At 51.9% G+C, this 23,236-nt stretch overlaps 1 protein-coding gene across 3 annotated transcripts in view; it reads right to left on the reverse strand.

Moving 5' to 3' along the window:
• LOC119972772 (neurocalcin-delta) overlaps window positions 1-23,236 on the reverse strand; it is a 320,343-nt gene that overhangs the window by 99,977 nt on the left and 197,130 nt on the right. For 2 of the 3 annotated variants that reach the window (XM_038810118.1, XM_038810119.1), the window contains one exon: window positions 17,681-17,759. The exons of the other annotated variant lie outside the window; for it this stretch is intronic. The gene's annotated coding sequence lies outside the window, so the exon portion shown is untranslated. The remainder of the gene's footprint in view (window positions 1-17,680; window positions 17,760-23,236) is intronic. 3 annotated transcript variants of the gene reach the window in all.

A 23,236-nucleotide genomic window follows, 5' to 3' on the forward strand; every position in this document is an offset into this window, starting at 1 on the left:
CTCCCACACTCTCCCCCCACCGTGACTCCCCTCCCACACTCTCCCCCCACCGTGTCTACCCTCCCACACCCTCCCCCCACCGTGACTCTCCTCCCACACTCTCCCCCACCGTGTCTCCCCTCCCACACTCTCCCCCACCGTGACTACCTTCCCACACTCTCCCCCCACCGTGACTCCCCTCCCACACTCTCCCCCACCGTGTCTCCCCTCCCACACTCTCCCCCCACCGTGTCTACCCTCCCACACTCTCCCCCACCGTGTCTCCCCTCCCACACTCTCCCCCACTGTGACTACCCTCCCACACACTGCCCCCAACACCGTGACAACCCTCGCACACTCTCCCCCCCACCGTGACTACCCTCCCACTCTCTCCCCCACCCCCACCGTGACTACCCTCCCACACTCTCCTCCCCACCGTGACTCCCCTCCCACACTCTCCCCCACCGTGACTACCCTCCCACACACTCCCCCCAACACCGTGACTACCCTCCCACACTCTCCCCCCACCGTGTCTACCCTCCCACACTCTCCCCCCACCGTGACTCCCCTCCCACACTCTCCCCCACCGTGACTACCCTCCCACACGCTCCCCCCACCGTGACTACCCTCCCACACTCCCCCCCACCGTGACTACCCTCCCACTCTCTCCCCCACCGTGTCTACCCTCCCACACTCTCCCCCCACCGTGACTACCCTCCCACACTCCCCCCCACCGTGACTACCCTCCCACTCTCTCCCCCACCGTGACTACCCTCCCACACTCTCCCCCCACCGTGACTACCCTCCCACACTCCCCCCCACCGTGACTACCCTCCCACTCTCTCCCCCACCGTGTCTACCCTTCCACACTCTCCCCCCACCGTGACTCCCCTCCCACTCTCCCCCCCACCGTGACTACCCTCCCACTCTCCCCCCCCACCGTGACAACCCTCCCACTCTCTCTCCCCCCCCACCGTGACTACCCTCCCACACTCCCCCCACCGTGACTACCCTCCCACTCTCCCCCCCACCGTGACTACCCTCCCACTCTCTCCCCCCCACCGTGACTACCCTCCCACTCTCTCCCCCCCACCGTGACTACGCTCCCACTCTCTTCCCCCCCACCGTGACTACCCTCCCACTCTCCCCCCCCACCGTGACTATCCTCCCACTCTCTCCCCCCCCCCACCGTGACTACCCTCCCACTCTCTCCCCCCCCCCACCGTGACTACCCTCCCACTCTCCCCCCACCGTGACTACCCTCCCACTCTCCCCCCCCCACCGTGATTACCCTCCCACTCTCCCCCCCACCCCCACCGTGTCTACCCTCCCACTCTCCCCCCCCACCGTGACTACCCTCCCACACTCTCTCCCCGCACCGTGTCTACCCTCCCACTCTCCCCCCCCCCACCGTGACTACCCTCCCACTCTCCCCCCCCACCGTGACTACCCTCCCACTCTCCCCCCCACCGTGTCTACCCTCCCCCTCTCCCCCCCCACCGTGACTACCCTCCCACTCTCCCCCGCACCGTGACTACCCTCCCACTCTCCCCCCCCCACCGTGACTACCCTCCCACTCTCTCCCCCCACCGTGACTACCCTCCCACTCTCTCCCCCCCCCCACCGTGACTACCCTCCCACTCTCTCCCCCCACCGTGACTACCCTCCCACACTCTCCCCCCCACCGTGACTACCCTCCCACTCTCTCCCCCCACCGTGACTACCCTCCCACACTCTCCCCCCCACCGTGACTACCCTCCCACTCTCCCCCCCCACCGTGACTACCCTCCCACTCTCTGCGCCCCCACCGTGACTCCCCTCCCACTCTCCCCCCCCCCCACTCCGTGACTACCCTCCCACTCTCCCCCCCCACCGTGTCTACCCTCCCACTCTCTCCCCCCACTGTGACTACCCTCCCACTCTCCCCCCACCCTGTCTACCCTCCCACTCTCTACCCCCCACCGTGTCTACCCTCCCACTCTCCTCCCCCCACTGTGACTACCCTCCCACTCTCCCCCCCCACCGTGACTACCCTCCCACTCTCCCCCCCCCACCGTGACTACCCTCCCACTCTCCCCCCCCACCGTGTCTACCCTCCCCCTCTCCCCCCCCACCGTGACTACCCTCCCACTCTCCCCCCCACCGTGACTACCCTCCCACTCTTCCCCCCCACCGTGACTACCCTCCCACTCTCTCCCCCCCACCGTGACTACCCTCCCACTCTCTCCCCCCCCCACCGTGACTACCCTCCCACTCTCTCCCCCCACCGTGACTACCCTCCCACACCTCCCCCCCACCGTGACTACCCTCCCACTCTCTCCCCCCACCGTGACTACCCTCCCACACTCTCTACCCCCCACCGTGACTACCCTCCCACTCTCTCCCCCCCCACCATGTCTACCCTCCCACTCTCTCCCCCCCACACCGTGACTACCCTCCCACTGTCCCCCCACCGTGACTGCCCTCCCACTCTCTCCCCCCCACCGTGACTACCCTCCCACTCTCTCTCCCGCCCCACCGTGTCTACCCTCCCACTCTCTCCCCCCCACACCGTGACTACCCTCCCACTCTCCCCCCCACCGTGACTACCCTCCCACTCTCCCCCCCACCCTGTCTACCCTCCCACTCTCTACCCCCCACCCTGTCTACCCTCCCTTTCTCTACCCCCCACTGTGACTATCCTCCCACTCTCCCCCCCACCCTGTCTACCCTCCCACTCTCTCCCCCCATTGTGACTACCCTCCCACTCTCCCCCCCCACCGTGTCTACCCTCCCACTCTCTGCGCCCCCACCGTGACTACCCTCCCATTCTCTCCCACACACCGTGACTACATTCCCATTCTCTCCCCCCCCGCCGTGACTCCCCCCCCACTCTCTCCCACACATCGTGACTACCCTCCCATTCTCTCCTCCCACACCCCCCCCCCCCCCTGCCGTGACTACCCTCCCACTCGCTCCCCAGCACCGTGCCTACAGTGTCTATGGGCTGAGGGCTGCGGGTACTGGTGGGGGTGGCCAGGTCGTCAGCCGTGCTCATGCGCAGTCTGGGAGCCAGCCATTGTCTGGCTGTTTTCGCCACGGTAGGCGGGGGTTTTATGTCGGCACTGGCGCTAGCCCCTCAACCAGTATCAGAGAGGGGTTCGCGCTGGTTTTTCTCATGTAAATCTCCCGCGCATTCCCCGTTTAAGCCAGCACTTAGCCGCAGAAACGGAGAATGCAGCCCTTAGTTTCAGATGGTTGTCTTATAGCCCACCTTCCTTGCATCACGGCTTTCAGTTTGAGGTTTTCACTGTAGATTCATGCAGATTCGACGTAGAGCAATGCGGCTTTTCTGGAGAAAACACAAGGGACAGAGAAAGCAACATCTTTCCTCTGAGCGTCCAGGATTCCAACTGAACTTCCGTTTCTCTGAAAAGTCATCCCACTCAGTCGGATCCAATCACCGCCCGTCACTGGGCAGAATACGTCCTTTTGGCCAATTCATTGGTCACCAGCCAACCAATCGAACCGAGTCCCACCGATCTCTCGGGTGCCGAAAAGGCCAGGTTCTGCTGTTCAAAGCTAGCACAGTGATCTCTTTGGTAACTTTGGAATTCCCCACTTCCTCTGCTCGACTTAAAGGTATATGTCCATTAAGCATCCATGGATAAAAATGATAGCCACAAAAAAAATAAAGCAAGGAGCAAAAAGGGAATAAAAAGGAAAGGCCTTGACACAAGTCGTTAGATTTTGATATTATGCATGAAGAAAGTTTTGCCAGGATAAAGGCAGATCAATTCAGGCTTTCAGGAACCAAAGCCCAGCTCCCTGCTCAACTTCCAATTTTGTCTGTATGTAATAATAATAATAATCACTTCTTGTCACTGATTATTATTATTATGATATACAGACAAAATGTGAGCGCGTGCGTGTGAATATGCTTGCGTGCACATGACGGTGTGGCGGGGAGGGTGGTGGTGGGACGTGAAAGAGACATTTGACACGAGATTAACTCCCCGCTCCCTCTCGAGTGAACGCTTTTGAACGGCAGAGGAGATCTGTAGAACTGACAAGCTGTAAAGTTATTTCAATTCCCTTCCCTTAAAAATTGGAACAGAAAAACAGGCGAGGACTTCCGGCAATGACACAATAGCTGCTTCGCATAAAATTATTTTATCGGTCTGTCCGGTTCAGGATGTTTGTGACCGCGTTTGAGGAGCCGTTCATCGCGGGGGATGGGGGGGGGGGGTGAAAAAGGGGAAAAATCTGTACAGACTGTATAGTTGATTGTTGGGAAGTATGTTTCCCGGGGTGTTTATTTGCTGTAACCTGTTTTGATGCATGTTTGTAATAAAATAAATCTTTTAAAAAAACAATTATTTTAGCAACACGTTTTAAACTAAAATGCCCACTTAAGAACCTTATCTTGACACAGCTGGAATGCGCCATGCTGGACTGGAAAACCCGAGACGTCAGCCATTGCTTGCAGGCTTCCAGGGTGGCTTCCTCGTTCAAAGGCACTCGGTGCCTGATTGAGGGACCTATCTCTCTGAGGTGGGATGCTCGCTGAATGCTAATCCCACCCTTGTTGCTGAACCCGCTCCCTGCCCCTCCCCGCAATACCGCAATCCCCTTCCTGCCGTCACTCATCTGTGCCTAGGCCCATTGGCGACCCTGGGCCTTCGATGGGCATAGTACTGGCACCAGCCACCACCGCTCCACTGGCGCTACTGAGCAACGAAGAGCAGTCTACCTCTGATTGGCTGTTAGCTCTTGGCAGACGGGGCCTCCACCTCTGGGGTCCTTGATCCTGGCGAATGCCCACTGCTGACCAGTTAAGTGCCTGTTTGCACTTAATCCGGCCAGCCTGCCAAAAAAGAGGTAACACAAGGCTCTCACTGGCTCTCCAGCCCTGTCGCTTTTGTTAAATACTGCCCAGTGTAACTGCAAAATACATCGTAAAGTTATATCAAATTCTCCTAAATCATGAGGTATTATTTGCTAATACACCAACATTATTATATATAACACACACACACACTAGTAACGTTTCAATAACCAGGTTGCATGTCATCACCCCATGAAGGAACAATGCTTGTCATTAAAGGAGTGGCCATGACTGAGGCTTCGTTAGTAGCGGGGCTGAAATGATTAATGATTATGGTTCCTACCCAAGGATCCTTCTCACATCACACTTACCTCTCATCCCATAGTCTCCTCTGGGTCCCAAGCTGCGGGTGGAGGAAGCAAGGCATCTCGCACTTGCCCCCGTTTTCCTCACTGCTACCCTACCCTGTGCTTCTCCCCTTCCAGGTGCCCAGGAACCATCATCCCTGGCCAGGCAGGAATGGGAAGGGAAAGAGGGAGAAGAGGCTGCTGATAACGAAGCACGCGATCTTACATCGGCAGCCGCCAGCTCCAGACACTGGCACCGCTCGTACTCGAGAGGGTGGCATAGAGGTGCCACCTGCACGTGCTGAGTCACGGGGGCGTGGCCGGCCTGAAGCCAGGGCGTGGGGAAAGAGTCGCACATGTGGCAGCTCAACAGAGGGCGGCGTCCCAACAGGTCCGTCGCAGGGGAATTGGGATGAGGGCTTTGATGGGCAGCATGCAGAAAAGTGCTGATGGGCATGCACATTCTGACTGGTGGAGGGGCTCCGTTGGCTGTCCTACTCCTTTGTATCCCAGCTGCCCGGTTTGCCTCGCTGTGACATTGGGGCAGCTCGGTAGCACAGTGGTTAGCACTGCGGCTTCACGGCACCAGGGTCCCGGTTTCGTTTCCCGGCTGTGTGGAGTCTGCACGTTCTCCCCGTGTCTGCGTGGCTTTTCTCCGGCTGCTTCCGGTTTCCTCCCACTAGTCGAACAGGCGCCAGAATGTGGCGACTAGGTGCTTTTCACAGGAACTTCATTGCAATGTAAGCCTACTTGTGACAATAAAGATTATTATCAGCTCGCACTCCCAGCAACCTGCAGCCTTCACTGGCTCACGTTAAAGCAGCACCTCGCGGTTAAAGTTCTTATCCGTGATTTCACCCCATCCTAACTCTAATCTCTTACAATCCCACAGCTCCACAAGATAGCGGCATTCATCTAATTTCTCTGTTCATTCAAAAACTTTTTTTTATTGTCAAGATAGAAAGGGTACAGATTAACAGTGTTTTGTTCACCCTATGCCCTGTGCATAATGTGGCTCAGTTCCAGAGCATGTTTTCTGAGGATTGACCAGCTGTCTGCCTCCAGACAATAGCTTCATGCATTACTGCATTAGGATGAGCAACTGTGCTCTCTAGTTCACAAGTTGCGCATTGTTAGTTAGTCCCCTCATGACATTGTTATGAAATTACTAACAGCACGGAGGTCGGCTCAGGGTTTAATCATTTATTGAACACAGGAATGTTAACTGGAAATTTAAATTAAAACAATGGTTATATTTAGTATTAAGCAATGCAGTTCCTAAATAGCCAAACAGATTTCCCACGCTTATTGAACAAGTTTGCACGCTGGTCCAGGTCTTCCGATCTCCAGATAGCCCAGACATATCCGTCAAGATGTGATTTGGGATCCTGTGACATGCCATGGCTCTATATAAACTTCCATTGGACAATTGACCCTGTTCCCCGGGGCCCTCCGGAAAGTCCCTCTGATTTGGAGACTTGAGATGGTTCCAACTTACTTACCTGGATATTTACCCAGGAAATTTAGACAGATTAAAGCCTAGTTTAACACCTGGGTAATTATGCAACTGACTCCCGAATCACTCCACTGACCAAGCCCGACAACCCCCCAACTCACCCAACCCTCCGACTCCCCCACCCGGACCTACTTAGACCTCACCAGCCGACTCCCCCTGACCCCAAACCCAACCTCACCATCTTACCCACCTACCATCCTACAGCTGCCATTCTATCCCCTTACCTCACTGACCACACCCCCGTACCCACTTATTTTATCCACCCTATGTCTAACCCACCCTACCCTTTTACTCACCCTACTCTTTTACTCACCCTACTCACATCACCCATCCTTCCCCCTCAACCATTTACCTCACCCACCCTACCGCCTCACCCACTCACCTCACCCACACTACCCCCTCACCCACTTAGCTCATCCACCCTACTCCCTCACCCGCCCTACCCCCTCACCCACTCACCTCACCCACACTACCCCCTCACCCACTTAGCTCATCCACCCTACTCCCTCACCCGCCCTACCCCCTCACCCACTCACCTCACCCACCCTATTCCCTCACCCAACCTCACCCACCTTGCTTCCTCACCCATTCACCTCACCCATCCTACTCCCTCACCCAACCTCACCCACCTTACTCCCTCACCTACTTACCTCACCCACCCTACCCCCTTACCCACTGACCTCACCCCCATTCCCTCACCCAACCGACCCCCTCACCTACTCTACTTACCCACTCTAACCTCTCATGCACTTACCTCACCTAACCCACCCCCTTACCCACTCTACTCGCTTACCCACCCTATCCCCTCACCCACTTACCTCAGCCACTCTACCCCCTCGCCCAACCTACCTCCTCACCCACTCTACTCACTTACCCATCCTATCCCCTCACCCGCTTACCTCGGCCACTCTGCCCCCTCACCCAACCTACCCCCGACCTACTCCCTTACCTTCTCTTTGTAGCTTTTAGAGAAGCTTTTAAACTCTCTACTTAACAGCATAAGTCAGCTCATGTCCTAAAAAGGCTTCTACGCGGATCCCCTTCACTGAGGCCTTTGAAGTTTCCAGGGCTGAGTCAGTTTGGAAGAATCCTCAATCGGAAGATTGCCCAGGAAAACCGGAGGGAAGGGGGCATGGAATTATTCTTTTGCCCAATCAGTTTCGGAAATAGGAGTTCTGATCTTGAATAGAAGATTTGGTACATTCCCTCAGGATCTCCTTTAGTGAAGTGTTCATGCTTCATATACAATATTCACAGGCACGTACGATGAGAACCCTGGGCTTAGACTACAAATGCTCAGCAAAAATATACCCACAATTTGGCACACATTTCACTAAACTGGCAACCCTTCACTCAGAAAGGCCATTGTTGCCAACATCAAGCGCTCCTGGGTCAGGTACATGGGTCAATAATCAAAAGCTGATCTTGCCACTCAACACAAAACAAGTCTTAGCTGAAACTTTTAAAGAGTGTTCCTGTTGCGCCAATGCAAATCTTTACACATCACAAATATTACTGAGTTCTCGGTGTAAATTTTAAATGGGCCAATTAATCAAGAATTTTGATGTGGAGATGGTGTTGGCTTCTAGACATTCCAGGAACAAAAACAGAAAATACGGGACAATCTCAGCAGGTCGGACAGCATCCGTGGAGAGAGAAGGGAGCTAATATTTTGAGTCTGGTGACTCTGTTAAAGTTGGAGAGAACTGGAAATAGGGTCAGATTCATACTGTTGTGGGGAGGGGAGGGGGCGTTGGGCAGTGGGGCTGGACAGAGGGCCAGTAATAGATGGAGATTGACAAAGATGTCATGGACAGAAAGACAAAGGGAATGTAAATGGGGGTGATTAAGGCTAAGAAGGGTGCTGATAGTTGCACATCGAGAGATTAGGATGTGTTAATGGCTGAACAAAGGTAAGCAGTGTGTCAAAAGGCAACTAGGAACAGGCCCAAGTACATTTCAGGAGATTGTCCTGCCTATGGTCCCACCCTTAGCATAAGAAGGAAGAACATTTCCATAGTACCTTCTAACAGCCTTAGAATAATTCTAGCAATCTTTATTATTGTCACAAGTAGGCTTACATTAACACTGCAATGAAGTTACTGTGAAAAGCCCCTAGTCGCCACATTCCGGTGCCTATTCGGGTACACAGAGGGAGAATTCAGAATGTCCAATTCACCTAACAAGTACATCTTTCACGACTAGTGGGAGGAAACTGGAGCATCCGGAGGAAACCCACGCAGACAGGGAGAGAACGTGCAGACTCCACGCAGTCAGTGACCCAAACCGGGAATTGAGCCCGGGTCTCTGGTGCTGTGAAGCAACAGTGCTACCCATTGTGCTACCTTGCTGCCCTTCACACACCACACTACATTACTTTTGCGGTGCAGTCACTGTTGCTATGTGAGAAAATGCAGCACAAAGCAAGATCGCGCAAATAGAAAACGAGATGAATGGCGGCAGATAATCTGTTGGTTTAATGGTCCTTCATTCACCTGGGCAGTTGCTGGTTTTGAATTTATGCATTATTTGACCGTGTGAGTTTAGGTACACCATGACCCTGTGTTATGAAAGGGCCCATGCTCTCGACGAACTAAGACCAAACTGTTTGAACTAGATTTTGTGCAGAGCACTGACGGCTGGTAGATACGGAATGTTGTTTTTGCGAGAAAGCGTGGAGGTGATTTTTCAAAGAGTTTTATTATTTCAAGAATAAATTAAAACAGAAGTACTGGACGTTACCAAAAAATATATAGTTACACTTTGTTCAAATCACGATAACATCCCATTGAAGTAACTGAAAATGATCTTCTTAATGCATATTGATAATAATATATATTTACCTTACAATAAATAAATACTTTCATGCTTTATACCAGAGATTTTGATTACACTCCAATCTGGTCAATCATTTTTTAATAAAAGTGTATTTGTTAAAACCTTCGCCAACAGTCTGACCCACTCCTGCTCTCTGCTCATCGGGTCTGACACACTCCTGCTCTCTGCTCATCGGGTCTGAAACACTCCGGCAGCCGCTCGTTGGGTCTGACCCACTCCTGCACCTGCTCGTCGGGTCTGTCATGTGAGAGTACCTTGAAGAAATGGGTGTTTATAAATGGGTGTGTATATAAGTATCTGTATTGAGAGTACCTTTAAGAAATGGGTGTTTATTACTGCAATGATGTCAGAGAGTGGGTGGAGCTGGGCTGTCTGTCAGCTTTTTATTTTCGCTTTAGGCTTTTTGGTGCAGGGTGGGTTTGGTTTCATTTTAGTTTGGGAGGAGTTCAAAACACTGCAGGATGTGTATGTATCTCTGCAAGCTTATGAATGTTCATTTGGGATTTTAAAAGTGGTAACTGCTCTCGATAGTGAATAGGTCGGAGAATCACCGGGGTGGGGGGGCGTGAATCCCGCCCCCGCCGGCTGCCGAGTTCTCAGGCACCGGAGATTTGGCGGGGGCAGGAATCACGCCGCGCCGATCGTCGCCCCCCCCCCCCCCCCCCCCCCCCCCCCCCCCGGCGATTCACCGGCCCGCGAAGGGCCGAAGTCCCGCTGGTTCTATGCAGGTTCCGCCGGCGTAAATTGGAGTTGGTCCCTTACCGACGGGACCTGGCGGAGCAGGTGGGCTCCGGGGTCCTCGGGGGGGGCGCGGGGCGATCTGGCCCCGGGGGCCTGGTCTGCAATCGGGGCCTAACGATCCGCAGGCGGGCCTATGCCGTGGGGGCACTTTATTCATAGACGCGGCCATTTCAGCAGCCACTGACGCTCCCACGCATGCGCGGACCCGCGCCGGCCGGCGGAGTCCCTCCGGCCCTGGCTGGTGCGGCGCTAAAGGCCTTCCACGCCGGCCGGCCGGGCGCATACAACTCCGGCACCAGCCTAGCCCCTGAAGGTGCGAAGGATTCCGCACCTTTGGGGCGGCCTGATGCCGGAGTGGTTCCCATCACTCCGTCACGCCGCGACCCCACGCCCCGCCGGGTACGGGAGAATCCCTCCTCGATCTTTGTGTTAAAAGGGTCTTTTGTCTTCAGAATGTTGTTTGGGAAGTTATTAAGGATTACTTAGTGTTGTATTCTTTGGGGGTTGTATTTGAATTAATGGTTGCTAAGATGTTCACTGTATGTTTTAAAAAAGTTAACTTGAGTTTATAGAACAAACATTGTTTTGCTTTAAAAAAAATACTTCTCCATTTCTGCTGTACCACACCTGTAGAGTGGGCCGTGTGCTTCCCATACCACAATCTATTAAAAGTTGTGGGTCAGGTGAACTCCATGATACACTTTGGGGTTCTCTAAATCCTGGCCCATAACAGGTCTGACTCACACCTGCCCTCTGCTCATCGGGTCTGACCCATTCCCGCCCTCTGCTCGTCGGGTCTGACCCATTCCCGCACTCTGCTCGTCGGGTCTGGCCCACTCCTGCCCTCCGCTCGTCGGGTCTGGCCCACTCCTGCCCTCCGCTCGTCGGGTCTGACTCACGCCTGCTCTCTAAATGGTCACATTGCTTCCCCGCTATTCGGTACTTCGTGAGCAGAGATTTCCTCCAACTAAATATTTGGAAGACTGAAACCATTTTCTGCGTAGCCCATCACAAGCTCGAATCCCGAGCTGCCAATGCCATCCCGCTCTCTGACAACTGTCCGAGGCTGCACCAGGTGTATTTCTACAACAATCGACGGTGGTTTCATTGCTGAGACTAGCTTTTCAAATCCAAATTATTAACTGAATTTAAATTCCACCAGCTGCCAATGTGGGATTCGAACAGTTGTCTCCAAGACAACTTGGGCCTCTAGAATTACCAGTCCAGTAACATTACCACTACGCCACTACTGCCTCCACAATGGTGGCCCACGCACCTTGGGCGGGAATCTACGCCCCGCCGCTCCCGTTTTCTGGTGCGGCGCACACCCTCCGGCAGCGGGATTCTTCGTCCCGGCAGCCAGCCAACAGGGTCGGGAAATCCACGGGCGTGAGTGCGCTGCCGGCGAAGCGGAGGGTCCCGCCGACGGAGAATCCAGCCCCTTGTTTCAGGTGGGAGACTCGCTGTAGCTCCAGGCATCAATCCAGCAATGCGTGCTCTGCCCTTGACCAGGTCTAACCAGCGGTCCTTAATGGACCTTAGCAGGTCACTCAGAAAAAGGGGGACGGTAAGTTTTTAAAACTTCATGGGGGGGTCTTCTAAAGTCATAGAGGTCTATAACACAGAAAAGGCCCTTTTGCGTCTGTGGTGGCCGAAAACCACCTAACTATTCTAATCCCATTTTCCTGAACTTGGCCCAGAGCCTCAAAGGAAAAGCATCCAGCTGTTAGACGCCCCACCAAGACCCTTTCCTCCAACTCTATTTAATTACTACATCCAACTTGGCTCCATGTAGAATCTGCCTGGTTGTCCCATCACATCCCCCCCCCCCCCCCCCCCCCCCCCCCCCCCCAAACCACCAATGGCATTCCACTCAGGATTGCTCCTTCAGCACTCACAGCTTGAAATGTATATTAACATGATGACCATCCATGAGAATAACTCAGCAATAACTCCGTTGAACTCAGCCAATTCCAGCCCAACTTCAAATTGCCCTTGGGATCTTCAGCGGACTAAGGGAAGACCTGGCCTCAGTGACAAGGCACATCAGAGGAAGACACCTCCATCAATTCAATTCTCCTTCTGTGCTGCACTGAAGTATCAGCTTAAATCCGCATTCCAGGGTAGGTTTGTGCTGCTCTCTATACAAGGGTCAGATTTGGGGCGCAGGAAGCCACTGTGCAGAGAGCAGTAGTTCCTCACTATTGGAGCAGATCCATTCCCATCATGTGTCCTTCCTCTCATCCATTCTCATTATGTGGTTTTTTTCCCTCATCCATTCTCATTCCTTGTTCAGTCTCAATCCCTGCCTCTCTGCCTCTTCCTATTTGCTAAGTCCGTTCCACTTCTGCCTCCAGTGCTTGCTTGTAAGAGCTTACATAAACGTTGAGCTGAAATTGGAACAAGGCATCAAATGATTTGATGACATTGGGGGTTTTATCAATAAAGGCATCTCTTTGGAGTTGAATATCCGTTTGGAGCGCTTGGTTCTCTGTAACTTGGCTGCCTGCTAATATCGTTGCATTTTTTCTGATCTGAACTGGGCATAAACTGAGACGAAGTCCGCCTCAGGACCCTGGGCCTATGAAGGAAGGTATCATCCAGGGATCCCCCCTCCTCGTTGTTATCCACGGATTCCTTCTGAAATTCACACACCTGATGGGAAAAGTGGATCAAGTTCAGCATCCTCTTCCTCTCACACACCACACCTTTCTCCCCGGCCGCCACCTCAAACAGACAGCAGGGCAAACGGCCCTATAATGTCCCACCAACCAGCCAGCCTGCTGGTGGTCAGCATATTTCAGCCCCCTGGCCATTTGTAAACATGCCTGTTCAGGGGGATGACCGTTACCTGTCTGAAAGCTACGGTCAGCAGGTTGCCATAGAATCCTGAAAGTGCTGAAGGCAGCCATTCGGCCCATCGAGTCTGCACCGACTCTCCAACAGAGCATCCTACCTAGGCCCACTCCATTGTTTTATCCCCATAACTCCACCTAACCTGCACATCTTTGGACACTAAGGGGTAATTTAGCATGGCCAATCCACCATACCTGCCCATCTTATGCCCCTAACCAAGGTTGTGACCTGCGTGTGGGTTGTGGGCAAGTGTCGGGATGGTTGCGGATACCATTCCCGTGATGGTCCCGATCGCAGGAGAATGCACAACAGCCATTACTGCCTTTTACATCACGAATGGCAGCCACTGACAACTTTTAAATGGAAATAAGTGAGGCTGCGTGGAGTCTTCCAGCCAGAAATAACAACAGAGAGAAAGTCACATGCCCTGCACGCACAGGTGATGTCAGGCGCCCTCCAGTTACATGCTTTGGGTGCTAAATCACAGAGCAATGTTGCTTCCGTTTTCCAGCTTCTGGCAAGCCAGGCAAGTGAACTGTGAAGGTGAATGGGTTTCTTAAATGTGAGAGACAGCCAGAGACTCAAATAGGCAGTACCCATTGGACAGGATCTCACAACAGAATCTGCTGGAGAGAGCTGCACAGGAGAGTCCTGGGCAGGACAGAGCAGTGTTAACCATTAGCTCTGTACAGAGCTCCCATCCCCTGGTTAAGAGCCTACAAAGGAAGAAACTTAACTCGGGAACAGAGCATTATAAAGATGGGCCAGGATTCTCCTTTCCGGGGACTAAGACCCCATGCCAGCGGGAAAACCGGCGCCAATGACTCCGGCATCAGCAGGTCTCCAAGGTGAGGAATTCTCACCTATTTCAGGAGCTAGGTGGACAGCAGAGGGGTTGGCGTCGCTTCAGCCGGCGCCGAAGGGACTGCGGGAGTTCTCGCATGCTGCAAAGGGCCGGCGTGATCTCGCGCATGCGCAGAACCGCCGCCGTGTTTTGGCACATGCACGGGGGAGGGGGTTCTCTTCTCTGCGCGGCCATGGTGAAGCCCTACAGGGACTTGCGCGGAAGGAAGGAGTGCCCCCACAGCACAGGCCCGCCCGCAGATCGGTGGGCCCCGATCGCGCACCCCCCGGGGTTGGATCGCGCGCCCCTCGGGGTCGGATTCCCCCCCCCCCCCCCCCCCCCCCCCCCCCCGCCCCCGAGGACCGACCCAGCCAATATACCTGCCAGTGGGACCATACGTAACCCACGCCGGCGGAACTGGCCAGAAACGGACGGCCGCTCGGCCCAACGGGGCCCAGAGAATTGCCAGGGGGGCCACTGCCAACGGCCCCCGGCCGGCGTGGCGTGAACCCTGCCCCACCCGAAAAACGGTGCCAGAGAATACGGCAGCCAGTGTTGGGATGGCGGGTCGGGATACGCGCCCCCCCCTCCCCCCCAGGGATTCTCCGACCCGGCAGTGCGTTGGAGAATCCCGCCCATGATTTCTTGTCAATTGTGCCAATGCAAATAAGGATGCAAAGCCTATGTGTGTCATACGCAGCGATGAACTGGCAAATGAGAGGAGAAGTTTCAGATTTTGAAAGAGAAGTGGTGGGTGACAAACTAATTTTGAGTTTGAGGCTCCAGAGTCAGTTAGAACTGACTCCAAATTAAAAGTTGACGCTGTTGTAGCTGACCTTTAATCCCACATTACAAACATGCCAAAAGCCCATGAGGCTGTCAGCATTCGAGAGTAGCATCTCCCATGAGTATCCCGTGCTGAGTAAAACAAGCATTTTGTTGCCATTGCCTTTCACAACGACCTACATGTGCGAAATTGGATTTTCCTTTTTCATAAAGATGAAGATGGCACAAAGGAACTGGCTGAAGTCTGCACCTGATATGTGAGCATTGCTCTCTGCTCCTTTGCACCTGATTCAAGTGAGATCATGAGGACCAAGCAGGCCCCCCCTTTTGCCTTAAAGGTAAGTGAACGTGGCGCGAGTCTGTTGCGAAGGTCGGCCGGCGTGTATCGCAAAGGTCGGCCGTCGTGGGTACCGAAGATCAGCCGGTTGGTAAAGGTGGGTCCTGGGAAAAATAGTTTGAAAAACACTGCCCCAAACCATAAAGACACCAAGCAGATGCCAACTGGAATTTTCCAGCCATCAGTCAGACTATGTTCCCCTTTGAGGCCAAATCATGGAGGGGTTGGAGTGGCTATTATTTTTATATCCCCTCCTAGTGGTCTCGACTGCCAGTAGGCCGCTGCGGCAGTCACAGGCCACCCTAATAGTCTGGCACATGTGGCCTCTTTGTAATTTAAAAAATATGTATCTTTATTCACATTTCTCATTTCGTACAATACAAAATAACAAGAAATAGTAAACACAGTTACATCCATGGAAAAGCAAAAACATAAGATAACCCCTCACAAAACCTAAGCCCCCTTTCCCTTCTCCCCCTCCCCTCCTTAACACCCAACGGTGGCCAATTCCTTGAAATAAAAGGCTGCCACCTCCGATTGAACCCCTCATTTCCGCCCCTCACTGTATACCTGACATTCCCAAGGTATAGGAATTCCATCAGATACCCACACCGAGGCACTGGGTGGAGACGCCGACCTCCGCCCCAGCAGTACTCGCATCTGGGCAATCAGCGAGGCATAGACCAGGACATCAGCCCCTGCGAGTCGGACACCCCAAATATGGCCACTAAAGGATAGGGCTCCAGCTCAATGTTCAGAATCGCCGACATGGTGGCAATGAAGGAGACGCTAAAACCCACGAGCTTGGGACAAGACCAGAACATGCGCGCGTGGTTCGCCGGACCTCTTGACCGGAGCTCACACCTATCCTCCATTCCTGCAAAAAAAAACCTAATTCTGGACTTGGTCAGATGCGCCCTAAAAACTACCTTAAGTTGGATCAAAGCAAGCCTCGAGCACAAGGCCACGGAGTTCACCCTGCTCAGGGCCTCACCCCCTCGTTGTATTTTTAGGTTGTTAAAAAGTCTTCAGAGAGCATTTCCTTTTCGAGGCTCTTTCCTTCTCTCCTTCTCACACACCTCCCCACAGCATCAGCCCCCACCTCTGAACATAGAACATACAGCGCAGAAGGCCATTTGGCCCATCGAGTCTACCCTCACTTCCACCCTGTCCCCGTAACCCAATAATCCCTCCTAACCATTTTGGTCACTAAGGGCAATTTAGCACGGCCAATCCACCTAACCTGCACGTCTTTGGACTGTGGGAGGAAACCGGAGCACCCGGAGGAAACCCACGCAGACATGGGGAGAACGTGCAGACTCCGCACAGGCAGTGACCCAGCGGGGAATCAAACCTGGGACCCTGGTGCTGTGAAGCCACAGTGCTAGTCTCTTGTGCGACCACGCTGCCCACTGCTCTGATTGTGGCAGTGGGGCTGCTGATCTGTCATTGCCGAAGAATCGCCCAAAGCCACTATTAACCTCAGGAATCTGCCTGCCATTCCTAATGGGCCATAAGACCATAAAACGTAGGAGCAGAAGTAGGCCATTCAGCCCATCAAGTCTGCTCCGCCATTCAATGAGACATGATTGATCTGATGGGATGATCCTCAACGCTACTTTTCCCCGTTAAATCCCCATAACCCTTGATTCCTTTACTGATTAAAAATCTGTGTATCCCAACCCTCAACATACTGAACGACCCAGCCTCTACAGCTCTCTGCGGTAAATAATTCCACAGATTCACGACCACCTGAGAGAAGAAATTGCTCCTTATCTCGGCGTTAAATGGGCGCGTCCTCACTCTAAGATTATCTGGTCCTAGACTCTCCCACAAGGGAAATCAAGTTCTCAGCATCGACCCTGTCAAACCCCCTGAGAATCCGATATATCTCAATGAAGGGCGAGCATGTTACCTGGTCATTTATTGGCCTGCTCCTAAAATTCACACTGGGCATCAAACAGCGGTGTCAGGGCCCCTAAGTGCGCCCTGTGCCGGGGTCGCAAACCCAGCAAAGAAATTGAGCCCATGCTTCCTGATGGCTCAAGGCAGACGTGAGCATTCTGCTCTGGTCCTGTGAGAGGCAGCTGGTGCCAAGGAATTCCACGCCAGCATCAGTCAGTGCCCTCTGAGCATCCGCTTACGTTTGGTGAGAAAATTGGAGTGGATTAGTTATTGAGCGTTACATCTCTCATTTTCTGAAAAATCACTCTATGGTTCCGACATGTGCAATTCAGAGGGAAAAAAAAACAAGCATTACGTATTGGCATATCGTAAATGTTGCTAGGTAACAGTGCCCTCAGCTTAACTTTGTCAACGTCACGAAAACGTTCCATTGAAAATAATCTGCGTGCAAAGCAGAAACTGATGAGAAATGTTCCATAAATGTCAGATATGTCCTGTGAAAATTACATACATCCAAGTTTGATAATTCAAAAAGGGGGGGGGGGGGGGACAAGCAAGAAACAGACCAGACAATAATATTGCAATCGTCTTTGACTTTTGAACCGTCTTTCTCACAGTGCTCAATATCAGACTGGAGCATTCAACATGCGTCGAGCTCTCAAAGTAATATTCCATTGCCTCCACGCATCGCATTTGACCAAAAAGCAAAAAAAACTGTACTCACTAGTGAAACCGAAATTCACGACACGTCTTCCACAGTCACAGAAAGGGTCCAACCCCTAGCGCTGCAAAGCACCAGTAGCCTGCACAATGAAACATCTTGAATTAGCAGGTGATTAATGCAACTCACATCACATGAATTGATGCTCAGAGAAATCTTGCTGTGTACAGAAACCTGTCCACACTGCACAAAAGGTTAAATATTACTCCCTTCAGAATTTTCACAGGACTGTGGTTTCTTCCTCAAGTGGAAAACTGTGTGTGTGTGTGTGTCATATTTTGCTTTAAAGTTTATCCAACATTGCTCGCTATCAGATAGACTTGTCCCCTCCACGCATTTCAATTCGGGGTATTATTGTCCACTAAGTTGATGAAAGTGTGGGCTGATGTAGCGCATAGAATGAGAAGTAGGCATCGGGATTCTGAGTAAACAGGACATCTAGTGGGGTATATTTCTCATAGATTTAAGGATTGGGCTATAAATGGAGACAGCGGGTGAATTCAAGAACAAACAAAGAACAAAGAAACGTACAGCACTAGGAACAGGCCCTTCGGCCCTCCAAGCCTGCGCCAACCACGCTGCTCGTCTGAACTACAATCTTCTACACTTCTTGAGTCCATCTCCCTCTATTCCCATCCTATTCATGTATTTGTTAAGATGCCCCTTAAACGTCACTATCGTCCCTGCTTCCACCACCTCCTCCGGCAGCGAGTTCCAGGTACCCACTACCCTCTGTGTAAAAAAAAACTTGCCTCGTACATCTCCTCTCAACCTTGCCCCTCGCACCTTAAACCTAAGCCCCCTAGTAATTGACCCCTCTACCCTGGGGAAAAGCCTCTGACTATCCACTCTGTCTATGCCCCTCATAATTTTGTAGACTGGGGCAAGAGGGCAAATTCAATTTCCAATCGGGGCGGGTGGGTGGGGGGAGGGGGGGGGGGTGCAGAAGAAGGAGAATCAAAGAGAAAGGTGGAAAGATTGAATTGAGAGAGAAAGAGAAAAAAACAGCCAAGAAAGAAAAATAATGTAAAATCCGAACATTTTAAAATCTCCTGAAATTGAGAATGTCACCCACAATTTGCAGTACCAGAGAGGTCTTGACCTTAACTTTCTGAGGGGCATTTCACAGGCAAATAAAGCAAGTTCCTAAACCAAGGAGGGAAGGCTAATGGCCAGATCCCATCTTTTTAAAGCAAGTGGCACAACTCAGACAGAAACTTTTGGATAGTCGCACTTCACCACTCATCTCCGCCTCATTGTTGCCGTACCGCTTACTGATAACTAACCGAGAGTGCCATTAGCACCATTAGCCTGGCTGTTATTTTGACAGAAAACTCTGGCCCATTACCTTATCATTGTCTCGATTTGTGAGGACCCATTCAAAACATATAATTTGTTATCATGACATTTTTCTCGCTTCTAGGAGTCTGCAATAGCAATTCTTTGAAGAGGCTGGATACCGGTGACCATGGAAACAGCAGCATCGTATTATACCGCTAAAGACAACATTTCACTATGGGCAGCATTTGTGGTTTACGGGTTGCAAAGTAGGAAAAGAGCAGAAAACATCTCTATCTTTTATCTTTCTTGTTGTGTGACTGACCTGGCGCCATCGAGTCAATCATTTGTGGGCGGCACATTGCTGTCCCTTTCCAATTTCAATTGTGCTCCCTGCACTTGGAAGTTATGATGAAGAGGATGAGAAGGTGAGTTATCGCCTACTCAACATTTCTTTTCCCCCCTTGATGTAGGATGAAAAATGTTGAATAGTGACCGTTCAATTCAAGGAGCAGTCTTGGGACAGTTTCTCTCAGCGAAGGAGCATTTTTGTTATTTTCAACTCCTGATACCAATATGAAATCAGATTTATACTGCAGGAGAGTAAAACACAACTCTCTGTTGTCTGGAGAGCCCACAGCTTAGTGCTGAACCCTACAAGACCATTTCATCAAAGAGAAAATGCTGGAAAATCTCAGCAGGTCTGGCAGCATCTGTAGGGAGAGAGAGCTAATGTTTCGAGTCCAGATGACCGTTTGCCAAAGCTAAAATGTAGAGAAAGTGGGAATTATTTATACTGTGGAGTGAGAATGAAAGATGAGTCATGGCCACAGATACGAAGGGGAAAGAGTGCTAACAGCTACAGAAACCATGGGAAAAGATTGCTAATGGCAGTCCCCAGAGAGAACAAAAGATGTGAAAGGCCAAACAGCAAAGAAACTAACTTCAGAGGGTAAACAACTTCAGATGATTAGCTCTACCCCACCTAGACCCATTTGGTTTCATCCCATTTCATTTTTTTTTTTTTTTTTTTTTTTTTTTTTATAAATGTTTTTATTCAGTTTTCGTATTTTATATTGAACAAATTACAAATTGTTAGGAGAGAGAAAAAAAAAAACAAACAAAAACAAACACGCAAAAATTAACACACATATTTACAGGTAAGCATCTTCGTAGTAGTAACTGCGCCCCCCCCCCCCCAACATGTTTATTTAGCTTGGTTTTGGGCCTTAGCTAGCCATCGAACCCCCGTAACGAACCTGTAGCCCCCCCCCCCCTCCCGCTACCTTCCCCCGACTATTCTTCCTCTTGTACATTGGCCACAAATAGGTCCCGGAACAGTCGCATGAATGGCTCCCACGTTCTGTGGAAGCCGTCGTCCGACCCTCGGATGGCAAATTTGATTTTCTCCATTTGGAGAGATTCCGAGAGGTCGGACAGCCAGTCCGCAGCTCTGGGCGGTGCTGCTGACCGCCAGCCAAACAGGATTCTACGGCGGGCGATCAGGGAGGCAAAGGCAAGGGCATCCGCCCTCCTCCCCAGGAATAGATCTGGCTGTTCTGAAACCCCGAAGACCGCCACTATCGGGCATGGCTCCACCCTCACTCCCACCACTTTGGACATTACCTCGAAGAAGGCTGTCCAGTACTCCACGAGTCTGGGGCAGGACCAGAACATGTGGGCGTGGTTGGCCGGGCCTCTTTGGCACCGTTCACATCTGTCTTCCACCTCCGGGAAGAACCTACTCATACGGGTTCTTGTTAAGTGGGCTCTATGTACCACTTTTAGTTGCGTCAGGCTGAGCCTTGCGCACGTGGAGGTGGAGTTGACCCTATGCAGTGCTTCGCTCCAGAGTCCCCACCCGATCTCCATCCCCAGGTCGTCCTCCCTATCCCATTTCATTTTAACTGTCGTTTACCATTTTTTCTTTCTTGTCTTTTTTTTATATATAATTACCCCCCCCCCCCCCCCCCCCCCCCCCCCCAATCCACCTTTCCTTACCCGGTCTCCCCTTTGCGTCCCCCTCTCCCCCACATCTACGTCTGTCACAGTTTATCCTCTGATGTTAGTTTCTCTGCCGTTTGGCCTTTCACACCTTTTGTTCTCTCTGGGGACTGCCATTAGCACTCTGTTCCCTTGATATCTGTGGCTATGACTCATCTTTCATTCTCACTCCACAGTATAAATATTTCGCACTTTCTCTGCCTTTTAGCTTTGACAAAGGGTCATCTGGACTCAACACTTTTGTGAGGGCCACGAGGAATCCAGCACGAGTTTTCAGGATACAAAGAAATAACATTTATTTACAATAACATATATATGCAACAGCAGCAGCAACTTCCCTTGCTGCTCACTCCTCTCTCTCTCTGCTGGTTCCAAACTGGCCAGCTCTATTTATGCAGGGAGTCTGCTAATGATTTCTCCGCCCCCCTCATTGGGGAAGCTCATACTCCCACAGGATTGTGGGATTGTCATTAGTCCCCGGCCAATGGTAAGCAGGCAGGTTATAACAGACACGTTAGCTCATTCTCTCCCTACAGATGCTGCCAGACCTGCTGAGATTTTCCAGCATTTTCTCTTTGGTTTCAGATTCCAGCATCTGCAGTAATTTGCTTTTATCCAGAGTCCATTCTATCTCTTTACACGGGGGCTGAGAATCAGGAGATTTATTTTCTTGTTTGGGTCGCGTCAGTCGCTGAGCTGAACCCAGCAGGAAATGCCAGCCGATCAATAGGCAGGAGCAGGATTCTGGATAGTACAAAGTCACATCTGGGAACTCAAAGGTCTAACCCCCACCCCAGTTCTCAGAAAAATGATTGGATGGATGTTTGGGGGAGGAGTCAGGAGGGATTGTTGGTGGCGAGGGGGTGGGGGGAGAGGTATTATAATAAGAATAATCTTTATTGTCACAAGTAGGCTTACATTAACACTGCAATGAAGTTACTGTGAAATGCCCCTAGTCGCCACATTCCGGCCCCTGTTCGGGTACACTGAGGGAGAATTCAGAATGTCCAATTCACCTAACAAGCACGTCTTTCGGGACTTGTGGGAGGAAACCGGAGCACCCGGAGGAAACCCACGCAGACACGGGGAGACCGTGCAGACTGCGCACAGACAGTGACCCAAGCCGGGAACCAAAATGGGACCTGATGCTGTGAAGCCACAGTGCTAACCACTGTGCTAACGTGCCACGGTAAAGGAAGCCCGTAGCTAGAGAGGTTCAAGTTCTCATCGAGTGGCCTTGAGGAGCCCTTCTGATTCGTGAGGAAACAAAAAAAAAGAATGATTTGGTTTTACTTCTGGCCTCAGCTCCTCTTGTTGTCAGGCTGGCCTCCTCCCTTGCGGGTTCTCAGCTTAAAACCGCAGTCAGACCCTGATGATTTGGAAACTGATCTGCATTCTTTAATGCAGGACTCCGCTGCCTTTCGACTAGCCCACTGTGCTAAACCAGCCCCGGCAATTATTCTTCTGGTGCTTGATGGCCATGGCCTCCTGTGCCACGAGGGAGATTCGGCTGGTGGTGGGAACGGTGTCAAGCACTGAGGTGAATCAACACCATCTCAGGATAGGCCCCCATGACGCCCCAAGAACTGCAGTAAGTTTTCTTTCAAGAACTTGATAAATGTGTGGGAACGGTTGGCTGAACTTTGACCTGCGCATCCTTACTGTCACTGATGCCCCTGTGAAAAGTAGCCCAGCATGAAGCAACCTGCAGTAAACTCCCAACCCATTGCATGATCCATCTGTCATGTCCCTAAGACAAGGGAGAGATCTTAAAGGGTATGAATCAAACCTTACCTTATTGCTGATTTAAAAAGCGGCATTTGCTGAACCAAGAAATGGTTACAGGTCACATTATGCACAAGTTGGCTGGAGTTTCTGGAAATTCCCAAGAGAAATGAGAGGACACACACTTAATCCCCATCCTTGTGAAATCTCATTCCTCTCATGTGAGAACACATTATAATCAGCAAAACCAGGGGCCAGCAGACAATCTGTCTCCCCAGCCTGGTCATATAACAAAGGGAGCCATGAAAACTTGTGCCTGCAGAGCGCTAATAGACATCACTTATCTCCGAAGGCGAACAATGGATTTGGACCAGAGGCACAGAAACTGCTCGTTAGCCTGCACCCGATTCATTAATGGGCATCATCACATGACCTCAGCTTCTAGCCTTTGGAAAGTTTTAATATTACATTTCTTGACTCACAGCTCGGTCTGCTGTTTACCCTCCAGCCTGCAAGCAGCAAAGCAGGACTCCAGGCTGACCAAGAGCCTGC

Source organism: Scyliorhinus canicula, chromosome 10, assembly GCF_902713615.1.
Source record: "Scyliorhinus canicula chromosome 10, sScyCan1.1, whole genome shotgun sequence".
In the NCBI taxonomy this organism is placed as follows: Eukaryota; Metazoa; Chordata; class Chondrichthyes; order Carcharhiniformes; family Scyliorhinidae; genus Scyliorhinus; species Scyliorhinus canicula.